Below are 11,406 nucleotides of genomic sequence, written 5' to 3'. Positions count from 1 at the left end.
GTATTGCACAATAACAAATTAAGGAAGACAAAGAAAGTAGAAGGATTCTTCTAAATAGAATAATATACACAGGGTTGATAGGGAGTGGGCATGAATATAGTTTTATAAGATTCAGCTTGCTTGTTGTAGGTTCAAGTACCAGAACCAATTGGAAACTTGAAGCTCCTCTGAACATCACATTAAAAAGCACAGTGGGTATGGGTTGCTCTCCCATTTTGTATTAATGTTTTTAAACTCTGGTGGCTGTGAGGTCTTCATCTAGGGATACATCAGCATAGGCAAACAAAGGCTAAGGTGGTATGGTGGGAAGTGACTAAACATAAGAGAATAGGACCTGTGCCCTTCATGCATCGATCTCCTAGTACAGCTGTACTGTGCAGCAACATATAAGATATGACATACATATAGACATACATGCCTGAGGAGATGGCCACTGCCCCCACTAGACTTCCATGGAGGAGCCCCTCCACAAGTGGAAACTAAGACAAGAGGATAACTTTTTCCTTTTTAATTTTTGGTACAATTTTTTTCGGACTACAAATTTTATTTCCTGCCCTTTCGGTTTAAACGTAATTCAGAGTGCTTTTTACATTCTGAAACAAAAATGGGTTGCCACCTTACTCTCTCATGCTCTTTTGTACTCTTTCACACTCTCACACCCTCATTCGTTTTCTCTCACACTCCCATTCACTTACTATTGTGCTCTTCCAATGTCTCCCTAACTTCACTGCCGACCTTGCTCCTTTCATGCTTGCTCAGTGGCCAGTTTGTGCATGGGAACACGTGATATACAAACCAGCTATGACGAAATAACTCATATGATGCTAAGCTAGCTCACAGGTCATAGGAATTCCATTTCCACAGCAGCTGGAGAACCGCCTTTAAAGAAGTATCTTTAAGTGGTTAATCGGTTACACAGAGCAGCTGCCATTATGTCTGTTTAAGCTGCAGAAACAGTGATACTAACAAATAAACCCTTGGATCAGCTACAATACACTACAGTCTGATTATAACACTTGGCAGCCTGGAACGCAAACTATTGACAGGATTAAAAGAACTAGAGAGGTAAATATCCCACAGCTTGTACTGAAACATATAAGGGTTTATAGTCTAGTTATAATACAAGGAATTTTATCTGTTCACGATGGGGTCTTTATGCCTTAACAAAAGATTTCTAAAAATATATATTTTTTATTTAAATAAAAAATTATATATGTTGGATTATTCATTTTCTTTTTGCAACCAGAGCAGTTTTTTTTTCTTCTGCTTCGGAAAAACAATATAGCGGGTGTGCTACATGTGGAGCAATTAAGTTAAAGCTCACTTAGGCCAGGTGTACAATGGCAGCAATGTTCTTTCTAAAGGCAATTCGTTCTTTGTTTATAGAGATAGTGGGTACTGAACAATAGATCAGGGACGCCCGGGATCCTCCGATGTACAATATGCATGTGTATCTAAGACATTAATTAACAAAGCGGGCTAGAAAGACACCTGGACAATAGAGCAGGGAGGAGGTACAATTTTTGGACTGATATCAATACATTTTCAGCATTCTAAAACAATATAGTTTTGTTTAAATAACAAGAAATGTTTAACCGTTTATACTTTTGCTTAGGGAAACCTATATGTTTTTTTAAGGCAATCCAATTTCTACATGGATATCTATTTTAAGACAAACTATGTCAATAATGGAAAAACCCACACCTACACACTATTTCTTAGTGTAGTAGGTGCGAATACAAAACAAATCGTAGCGTATGCTCGTATAAGATAGAGTGGACCCTTAATGGAGTACTGGAGTAGAAAAATATAGACCCCTTAAATTTACACTGAGGGCATTGACAGATCTGCTGTACATCTGTTTTAGATCTGCCATCACATCTGCCCCTACTTTATGAAAATTATTGGGACTGCAATTTATACTCCCCTGTTTCCATTTCTATGTGTATTCAGGTTGGCTCATTGTCTAGTCTACATAGTTCTTAGTTCTCTAATCCTTTCACCTCTGTTGTGTACCGTGGCCTTGCTAGGGGGGGCTACTGGAGCGGAAGTCCCGAATCTCAACTTCCTAGCCCAGAATGGAGACTCTGGGGATAAAGTATGCTTTAACGGCTAAGTGTCTCCATTCAAGCTATTGGCTGGTGAGGAGATCATAGATCTCCTTCTAATTTGGGAGTGCAAAGTCTGTTTATATTGATGTCTGTCCCTCTGCTCCCTCTGGAAGCACGCCAACTATTAATGGCGAAGGGGAAAGGGGAGAAAAGAGGAAGATAAATAGAAAACAGAGAGCGGGTGAGAGATAAAGAGATAAGTGGGAAGATAAAGAGAGAGAAACAGAAAGGAGAGAGATAAAGAAAAAGGGGAGAAATAGAGAGAAAATGGAGAGATAAAAAGAAAGAGGAGACCTGAGATAATGGAAAAGATAAATCAAAAGAGGAGGATCAAAGAGAAGGGGAAGATTAACCGGAAGGAGCTATATAAAGGGGGTAACAAGAAAGAGGAGAGAATTAACGAAAGAGAGGAAAGATCATGAGATAGGGAAGAAATTATGAGAAAAGGGAGAGAGAGAGCTCTAGAACAGCGTTATCTCCTATCATAGCATGGTTCACTTTGCTAACCATGGGTGGCTCCGAAAGGGTTAATCATCGGTGCACATATTCTGCATTTAGGGTCTAATTATTGCCTCATGGTGTCTTTGAAACATATAATTTGTCTGCAGATAACAAGCATTATGTACATCTAACCTGCCCGTGCTTACTGATCTAAAGAACTTGCATGTTTAAATTCCCTTACCGTATTATCCTCTACCACTTATGCTGTGAGGTCTTTCCACTTACTATCCCGTATGATTCTGCAGGCCGTCTTCTGGTTAGAGTCTTTATTTATAGCTGTGTCTAACCGTGAGTAGGTGTTATTATGAATGTTCAGGTCTAAAATCAGCTGCAGGCATTTGTCATTTTTTTTATAGCATGATACATTGTATGACTATGTTCCTCATGTATGCAGTGAACAGGGAGTGCGGACCTTTGATTTATTCTCGGCGTTGCAAACAGCAGGTAAGTAATATCCTATAAAATATATTTAATACTACATATTTCATGTTCATACGCAGCCTGCTGATCGATTTGTAATACAGCAGCATGATTGAACATTTCCTTTTTGTGAATAGTTTCATTTTTCTTCTCCTCTCTGAATAAGTATACTTAGAGAAGCACACCCCTAAAAAGCATATACATTCATCTGAGGTAGAACTTTTGGGGATTCCGTCACATTATATGGCCATATATTGTTTAGCCCGCCACTACGTCAAAGTACCCCAGTTTTGATGAGTCCTTTCTACTTTTACATGGTTAATCATGGAGCTCAATACGTGGGCCTGCACTGCCGTTTAACCCACGAGACTCTCCTTCAACTTAAAGCTCTTTGTTTAGATAAGATTTGCCAAACTTGGTGTACTTGGTGGTTAGACATCCTACCTACCACACATGTGCCTCATTAATGGCGTCCAGGGAGGGCTTTATATTACAGGATAGTCTCAATGGGTTAAAATGCAGTGCAGTTCCTTGGATTTAGCTGCTTGGTAAGAAATATAGCCATGAAAAATCGCTGGGGACACCCAGCGGTCAGTAGCAGCCGCCCCTCGCGATCCCAGCGTTCATAGCGACGCTGGATCGCGCATCATCGATAACGTACCTGGTACGTCCCAGTCTTGAAGGGGTTAAATACTTTTTTCCAAATGTTTCATGCATCCTCTGGCGTGCTTGGACCTAATTACAGCTGAGTGACAGAACTTACCGAAGTATTTCTTTTAGATGATCGAAGGTACCTTTCTCTAAACAAATCACATGTTCCATGTGTTTTAACTAGTTTTATATAATGATTTTTCAGTGTGTGTCCTACTTTTTTGTGTGGTTGGGGTTTTCAGCAAGAATAATATGGTTAACACTTAATATGGTTTGCCGGATCAATTGTTTAGCCTTACTAGAATCTTTATGAGGGTATCTGGCTCCCAGTCCTTAAGAAATGTTAGGGTTTTTGTTTTCTTGGTCTTTAGAACGGTTCTGAAAACAGGTGGTGGGTATCTCTGGATATCCAAACTTGTACCGTGTGAGCCTTAGAAAGAGAGAACAAATTTGGTAAACATGATATTATTGGTAAACTGAAGTATAATGGATAACAATCTTTAAAGACTATCTAGGTTTCTTCATATTATGATATATTATGAAAAATAGTGATTATTTGCCTAAAATGAGCCGGTGATAGTCTTGAAACCTTGCGATCGATTTAATATGAAGTTGTTGATGTATATGAAGTTACTTCAAGCGAGAAATATACAGAATTCATGGGCTTTTTTAACCCCTTGAAGAACAGAGTTCATCCACTTTACCAATGTATCTCTGATAGCATATTTGTAAAGGCTGGTAAAAAGCGATACGATTAAAAGTAGAGTAACCATAAGATTTAGACTGAGATTAAGACTCACAAAATGAGTGCCTACTCTGTGGATTTTTAGGCGCAGGCACCCAAAGGCATGAAAATCAGCACTGGTAAAGCATACGATGGGCCAGGAAAAGCATTATGGTGTTTGAGAACCCAAGAAATCATCATTATCTAGTCTATTATTTAAATAGAAAAATGAAATAACCAGCATTAAAATGAATTTAAATATGTAATAATAATAAATTAATAATATAAATAATATTTAAAGTAAATAAAACTTGCCATTGTGAAGTTCTTGTTAAGATGAAAGCATATAGTGACAACTGATGAGGAGTCTTTATAATGGACTTCCATGAAAACAGATGGTATATACAATTTCATTTCTCATTAAAACAACATTTTGTTAAATCTTTCGTCAGATTCCGCAGGAAAAAAAAAAGTTCAATCTATAAAAATGTATTGAGTCTCATCTGTATGCTCATTTTTTAAACTGTCAGATCTATTTAAAAGGATTCCATCTGTGCTCACAGTTCCAAAGCGTATATGTATTACTATGTTAAGACCGATGTCAATTACTGTATTATATGCAGCATTGATTTTGGACAGGCTGCAGCAAATTGTTGATCGGGTTCATTTTAGGTACAGGAGAAGCAATCCTGTCTAGGAATGGTCATTATTTATGTGGTATGCACCATGATACCGGAGGATTTAGAACCCTTTTTGGGGTTAATTTCTAATTTATGTAGTTATGTAGACGTTTTATCTGGCGCGGCTGTAACTCGAAAAGCCAAGCTCAATATCCATACCTGGGAACGTCCATGTTTGACCCACACTCTCTGTATGAAGAGCTGCTTCCCCGGGCTTCTGCATCACTTTCTTCTATCTCCAGGGTGATGAGCACTGTTTAGCCAACCTCACTCCACCATTCTAATTCTCACCCACTCAAGACTGTCTGGGGCTGACCCGAGGGCTGGCAGCCGCCTGAAGACATAAGCACAGCCAACTGTAGATACGACAGGTCTTACATTACTTTTTATGATCATGTAGGGTGCGGTGGGGCATATACAACCAGTGGCCACACACTGCAGCACGCGATGAGCTGCAGATCAGGTGCTTATGGAGCGATGTCGGGCAGCAGCCCACCAGACATTTGCCCGCTGTGCCGGTCCAGGCCTGGCTAGCCCAATCTTAATGTGCGGCTATGCAAGACTTACCTCACCACATGAATAGCTGGCCAGCCATACCGTCTCATGAAGCCAAGATCTCAGAAGAAAGGGGCCTCCTGGTAGCCTTTCCTTGAGAGTTCCCCCGGTATGTTAATATCAAAAACATCTTTCTTTGTAAATTCCTGTAAAGCAAATTGTTATGGTATATGCAATAAAAAATTCACATAATAGAATATGCAGTAGAAATGGGTTTAATATTTCATGAAACAATTAAATGAAAAACCAAACCAACGTAATTAAGTCACATGCACTTGCTTTGTGTTACATTTTAACACAGTTAAAACATTAAAATGTTGGTCAAATGCTGGTATTTATGTTAAATTTCTAAATCCCAATGAACACCAGCACGCATGTATAAATAAGACATTTGTGTATAAACTAAATATATTTAATAACGCATAAATAATGGAATCCAATGAAGGGTTCTTTGCAGGATGACCTCTGTTCACCAGGTGTTGAGTTTGTGGTTTTCAGCGGCTGTGTGCAGATACATTTCTAGTTTTGGAAGGGGACATGATGCAAAATCCAAGTCAGAAGGTAGGTACAGGATAAGCAAATGGCAGCATGAAAAATAAGCTGAGGTAAGAGCCACAGGAACAGCAGCAAATCAGAAACAAACCAAGGATACCGGCAAAACAGGCAGAAATAGTTTTGCAGCCCTGGGGTGTAGCGAAGGCTAGTTAATATAGTGCCGCTAATTATGATCCAAGATTGGTAAGTATCTTGGCTGTAAAGAGGAGTGTCAAGAAGTGTCCTGCAGAGCCAGTGCATGTAATCTTAAATCTCAGAGCAGAGACTCGAGGTGGCATAAGGTTAGGGGAAAAACCTCTAGTAGCCACCAGGTTCCTGACAAGACAAAACACAAAGTCCTATAAAAAGTCTATCTGTCTGTCTATCTATCTATTAAGAACAAAGGCCAATTAAAAAAACATCGTTTGGTCCAGGCGTTTACTAACTTGCTTTCAGTGACATCCAATATTGCTTAAAGATGAACTGTAGCCTACACGGCTTTTAGTCTCATTCAAATTGTTATAGGCAATGACCTACACTCTATTCGCTAGCCAGTTGAGTGGCTCAATGCAGATTTGACCTGATTTGACAACAATCACTTGCATGCTAACATGCACTATGAACTCACATGCCCTCGCCTGAAACTCTGATATATCGCTTACTTCCACTACTCTCCATGTGGTGTATACTCACCACCAGGCAGCTCGAGGGCTGTCTAATGCAAGTTACCAGGATCTTAAAAGACCACGTGTCTACCAGGACAGGAAGGGTTCCCATTTATTTCACTGGTAGTTCTTTTGTGACGCTAAACGCCCGCTTGACAGTTTCTCCTTAAGTTAAGTAATGTATTTAATGGTTAACTGGCTGTCAAATGCATATTTATATACCTATCAAGTACTTTAATATATATTCTTTATTGGTGAGGCTATCTAAGAAGCTAAACTGTTATTTTTTGGAAGGGAGTGGTAAAGTGGGTACAATACAGTATGTATCAACATAGCGCATGACTATTAATGTTGCATACGTTATATTAAAAGAAGAAAATGAAGACACCACAATACGTAGACTTTTGTTTAGCCATTGAATTTAAACAGGATGCTTAAAAATACAGCAGAAGGGATAGAATCTGAGTAAGACTGTAAAATGTTAACTAAAGTTCCATGTTCTAATATAATGGTTAATGGTATGAAATCATTCAGGCTCTCACAACTCCAGGACTGATGAGGCAAGCAGTTTAAGTAAAATGTAATCAATAGCATCCTCCTTCGCGAAATATTGATCGCGCTAAGCACAGGCCTTTACATTAACTTGTTTAATGCAGGTTCTGATTGACTTGCAAAAAGATGTCACGGGCCATTAACATCTGGCATGCAATATCTCGGGTAACGGAGTGTAAAGAAAATGCTGGGTTATTTTTCTTGCACGTATTGTTAACAGTCAACAACAGTATATGAAGGACGAGTATTTTATCTTCTTAAATGAACGCCATCGTTATCTTCCTGATGCAGGCTCCATCTATTTGTTTCTCATGTGGCGGAGATGTTTACTGTAAACTGCATTAAATTTGTCAAGGTGCTGTTCCACTTAGACATTAATTGAGATTTCTAGCATGTTGAGTAGATAATCCTTAACAAGTCTTTCATTGCATTCTTTGCTATGATCCATCAGACTATGTCCGTTGCACCACAGCTAAAAGTAAAGGGAAGTCAGATTTCTATATTCTGTATACTCTGGAGAAGGAGGGGAGCTGCAGCTTCTACCTAAGAAAGGCACTCAAAGCACTTAAGTATGCAGTATTATTTGAAGCAGCTCCATGGGGCCTTAAACTGTCCATATAATGAAAGGGCCACAGGCCGCTGGACAGGCTATGCAGAATGTTACCTACAAGGTCATTATTATAAGAAAAAAAGCAGACTGAAGACTTCTCCATAGTGCTTACTGACCACACAAAAAAGCATATTATAGTTGTTTTTGTATTATTGTCATACAGCAGAAATTCCCACTATTTCTAATGTTTTTCACTAACAATTATTATAATAATATGTGATAATTGAATATATATTTTAATATTTAAAACAAAAAAACATTGTTTCGGTTTCTTAATTGGCCCATCTGTTTCCCTGCTTCTAAACAATAGTTGTTGATGAGGACTTGTGGGTTTTTTAAAATTGTTTTGGCCAAGTACATTATCTCAAAACTGGTCTAACTCTGTTGTTTTGATCGCATTGAACAGAAGACAAAACAATCCTTGCTAATGCAAAAGGAAAAAATATAGACAACTTGGATAAATAACAATAATTATTTTGTCCTACACGTTTTTGCTATATATATTTTTTTTAAATTTACATTTTATTTCCTTATTATAGTGTCCAGAATATTTTTCCTTAACCCTGTTTTCTTGGCCAAATGACGTCAACTGACAGCTTGATAATAGTCTTTCATGTAATTAAAAACTTATCTAAATAATTCATGCAAGAATAATAATTAAAATTCTGCCATTTTTGAACATAAATTAGCAAATAACACGTATTGCAGAAATTAAATGAAAATGATTATTTACAAATTGTTTGTATTGCGGGACCTTAAACTATTGAACTATAGCGTTGTAGAAAGCCAACCACAAGAAGTCACATGTGATTAAATGGAATGTTAGGACAAGAGGCCTAGTAAGTAGACCTTTCTTTGAGATCCAAGAGTTCTTTCCAGAAACCGGGTGTAAACTGTCAACCAGTTAGAAAAAAAAGTGGAGAAGAGAGATAGGACAGTAGTTCGATAGAGATGTAGGATCTAGGGAAGGTTTCTTCACAATGTGCAACATGAGAGCATGTTTGCGGATGGGAATATGCAGTGGAAAATAAATAAATTAGAAGTAAAAGGACACTGGGATAAGAAAATGGGAAATGGGAGAGTCAAGTAGCCGGTTTTTGAGGTAGCATGTTGTCCAATTAGTGTAAGAGGATTTTTTTTTTTTTTTTTTAAATAGCCTGCACTTGTATGTAATTGAATTACATATTCAAAAAGATTTACATTTACAATTTACATTTGATTGTTACTAATAACAAAGCATGTCAATGCATCTTGCACTAATATATAGTAAAATTGGAAATGTCACGAGAGACGCATTTACTTTGGGTGCTGCCCTAGGTTTGACTCGCCACAAAGCCCCTCTGTGCCCGTGAGAATCGGTGATCTGCCTTTTAACTGGGCAATTGACCAGCAGCACACCTAGGTCATAATACCCACTGCGTGTCACATTGAGGATTATCCCCATTCCTTATTCTTTCACCCATATACAACATCATCTTGTTATTTTCACTTTATTATCAATATTAAAATTAACTCTGTTATAATCTGCTGTACTCGGGGTTACCATATCCACCATTTTTTTTTACACATGTTGTACTTCATAGGATGTGGTCAGCGCCATGTAACCTTACATGTGTCCAGTAAAAAATGGCAGATATGGTAACCCTAGTCATGCTGTGTGTGGTTGCTATTGAGATTGAGTTTCTCATATAGCACCTTCCTTGGAAATGTATTTTTTCCATTGGACCTCTGACACAATAGCTGGCATGACCCAATAAAGTGTTAGCTGCCCCAGCAAAGGTGAACTTAATTGTATTGCAACCAACCCAGTCTTTCATAATCCTACTTATTTTGACCTACAGAGTCTATTAGTACATTGACATCAGATGCTTAAAGCTCAGTAGTAAACACGAGCCCTGATGAATTTTGAGCAGATGGGCTAATATTGACCCAAGAATTAAGGAGATACCAGCTTATCACCAACAGAACAGGTTTTGAGGGAACAGGGTATTAAGGGATTGACATTGAGCCAGTGTCAAATTTAGCGAAGTGTTAGTAGCGTTGGTTGTTATAAGACGTATTGGAACATACAGTTCCACATATATTAATTATGCATTTTTGAGCATCCTCCAGAGAAACATTAGTTTTCCATATTCATCAATCAATAAAACAAATGTATAAGTCCTTGGCAGTCCTTCAAAAGATGCAATTAGTTTTATTCTAAACATTTCAGATGTCATTGCATGAAACTGGAGTTTTGCCCTGGCCCCTAGCTCGGTGGCTTCACAAATAAAATAAGATAAAGTCTTTTAAATTGAACTAAATCTATACTTCAATTCATTTCCAAACCAATGCCCTTTAAAACTATACATGATGTAATGTATGGAATAAATATGTATTAAGATACTATTCTCTAATTTGTGTTATACTATGTGGTTGATTCTGGTAATGTCAAGTGTCAATTATATTTCACGTGGTTCTTAAAGATAACCTGTCACAGAAAACTCACACTTTACATTAATTAGTATGACCTTCATAAACGTCTAAAGATGGTTTGTCTTTTATTTCATGCTTGGCCTAGGACAGGGGCGTCCAAGTTTTTTCTGCAGTGAGCCACTTCATCAGAATTGTATCCGTGCGCGGGCCGCACTCATTTTTCACTGTGAGAAAATATGGCCTTTAATAAGATATGAAGATTAAAATAAAGTAAGTGACACAAAACCTTTACTTTTCCTCTCACTGATTTCTGGGCCTAGAAAGTTTTGCGACTACAAATTCAGGATTCTGGATAAGTAAAAATAAAATAGTTCTATTTATTTTAGCGATGCACCGAAATAAAAATTCTGGACCAAAACCGAAAATTCAGGGTTCACTTAGCCGAAACTGAAAATGACCCCCCCCACACTCTTAATAAAAGTAAGTTACACACCAAAATTGTACAAAAAATGACATATTATGATTGTTAACAGCATTCTCAGGCATACCCAGATTCCAGCATGTACTGGTTGGCTGGGCCAGTAATTTTTGTCCAATTTTAATGTGTAACCACGCTTTTATTAAAAGTAACACACCACAATTTTACAAAAAAAATCAACACTATGTCTTGGCATGATAGGAGTGTGATTGCTAACAGCAAACACACTCTTTTTATACCCAGGCAACCAGTAAATGCTGGAACCTAGGCATGATGGGACTGTGATTGCTGTTAGCAGATTGCTGTTAGCAGATTGCTGTTAGCTGTTAGCAATCACACTCCTATCATCCCAAGTCAGCCAGTACATGCTGGTTCAGGGTGGCTGTAAGTGCAGACCCCATACTGCTGGCAGCATCAATACACAAGGGGGCAGCTAGCCAGGTTTCAGCATGTACTGGCTGACTTGGCATGATAGGAGTGGGATTGTTAACAGCAATCACAGCCCCATCA

The sequence above is a fragment of the Sceloporus occidentalis genome, unplaced genomic scaffold (genome assembly GCF_023333645.1).
Source record: "Sceloporus occidentalis isolate IW3139 unplaced genomic scaffold, rSceOcc1.0.p SCAF_151, whole genome shotgun sequence".
Classification (NCBI taxonomy): domain Eukaryota; kingdom Metazoa; phylum Chordata; class Lepidosauria; order Squamata; family Phrynosomatidae; genus Sceloporus; species Sceloporus occidentalis.
Note: the sequence above shows the minus strand (reverse complement) of the source record.